The sequence below is a fragment of the Lepisosteus oculatus genome, chromosome 14, assembly GCF_040954835.1.
Source record: "Lepisosteus oculatus isolate fLepOcu1 chromosome 14, fLepOcu1.hap2, whole genome shotgun sequence".
In the NCBI taxonomy this organism is placed as follows: Eukaryota; Metazoa; Chordata; class Actinopteri; order Semionotiformes; family Lepisosteidae; genus Lepisosteus; species Lepisosteus oculatus.
Window position 1 is genome coordinate 46,857,862 of NC_090709.1, and position 1,745 is coordinate 46,859,606.

General features: G+C 41.2%; 1 non-coding gene across 1 annotated transcript; it reads right to left on the reverse strand.

Annotated features, from left to right (window-relative positions):
- Window positions 1-933: 933 nt before the first annotated feature.
- Window positions 934-1,046, reverse strand: trnal-caa (transfer RNA leucine (anticodon CAA)). Its single transcript has 2 exons — window positions 1,009-1,046; window positions 934-979 (listed from the first exon to the last, which is right to left on the reverse strand). It is a non-coding gene; the product is annotated as a tRNA-Leu (tRNA).
- Between the last annotated feature and the right edge of the window lie 699 nt (window positions 1,047-1,745).

Sequence of the window (1,745 nt, forward strand, 5' to 3'; positions counted from 1 at the left end):
GTGGGAAACAAAAGGCATTTCTTGGTATGAATCCTAAAACTTCATAGATGGCGTTCTAGGACTTCTCGCTTCAGATAAAGCTGTCAATACATCATAGATTTCTACTCAATCAATATAAGCAGTGTTATCACCACCGAACGCTAAATATAGATCCTGGCAATAATTCATGAGTTGTTTGTTAGAAAATTGTTTATGTTTTTTTTTTAACATATTTTCAATACCAGACAAAAAGTCGGAAGTTTCAATTTCATGCAACTGATGAAATCTCTCTTCGATGGAAGTTATAAGTACAGTACATCCAAAATACTGCGGAATCAATCAAATTTACATGTTTCTTGTGGATCCAGAAGATCATTTTGAGACTCAAAACATGCCTGTCTTTTCTTTTTTCGAGGACGAAGGAGTAGCAGCAGGAGTAGCAGTTATGGCAAGAACGTGTTTAGAGTTCAGCACTTCTCATTTCTAATGCAGAGCCATCGACTCGGAAAGCACCGCCCGCGATAAAAGAAATTGCAGAATTGGTCTGTTCATGCTGCCTACACGCTTTGAATTGCTGGCATTTTCTGCAAGCGTTCCTTTTTGAGGGTTCATGAAATTCCTCACATTTGAGCCAACACTAAAATATTTCATTCGGGGTCGCCTAATTCATAGTGCAAACCAAATCTACAGGGGAATGCTGTGGCACATGAAGCCGTTTGTTATTCTGTTGTGAGGTGTGAGGGGCGGAATGCAAATCGAGTTGGTGAATAGAAAATGAAACAGGAGTCACTTCTTGAGCTACAAATTCCAAAAAGTATGAAAACCTGTGCATTTTAACAGTGCAGAATACTCACAAATTGCACTGAGTTGCTTGCTTTCTTCTGCTGCTTTTATATTTCAGTCATTCACTGTCAGCTAGCACTGGAACAATTCAAGAGAGGTAAAAACAGAAGCTGTCAGGAGTGGGATTTGAACCCACGCCTCCATTTGGAGACCAGAACACCCAAGCCAGCTGGAAAGACACATGTCCTTGAGTCTGGCACCTTAGACCACTCGGCCACCCTGACAAGCAAGAGCAAGTGGTGTGCTGAATGCACCAGTAGTTGACTAAACTGAGTTTCTTCCCTGAAATGATTTGCTTGCGAAGAGCCAAGTTGCCTTGAATGGATCTTGGAAATCAAATATACGGATGGATTGTTATTCGGTTGTGAGTTTTGAGGGGCATATTATAAATTGAGTTGGTGAAAAGGCGCTTTTTGTTAGTCTGTCGGGAGGCTGCACAAGGTGTTTAGAGGGAGAACTTCTAAAAGGCAGGCTCTCTATGTTTAACATCAAGAAAGATTTTTTTTCTCAATGGAAATGCTCTTTGGCGCTTTCAGCTTTACGTAGGGAACAACGTCTGCCAAGCCCACTTTTGAGCCAGTGCAAATGGTAATGTGCCACCAAGTACATTTAATATTGGCTGTGGTAGCGAGCTGCTTTTGTTTGTGAAGCTTTTACTTCTTTAAGCTGAATCATCGGCAGGAGTAGCTTATTAAATCTTTGCTCATAGCTCTCCATCAGAAATACCTTGTCCATGTTCAAAAGAGATCAGAGGATTTACTTCATGCTTTCACATGGCATACCTAACACGAAAGATTTAAATGGGGAATTGATTGTGCTTCTTGATGTTGTTCCTGTGGTTGCCTCGGTTACAATGGTGATCGTTCTACCACGTTCTGCTAGAGTATCCACTGGGTGGGCTTTATCAATTGGCTCGGATAGGT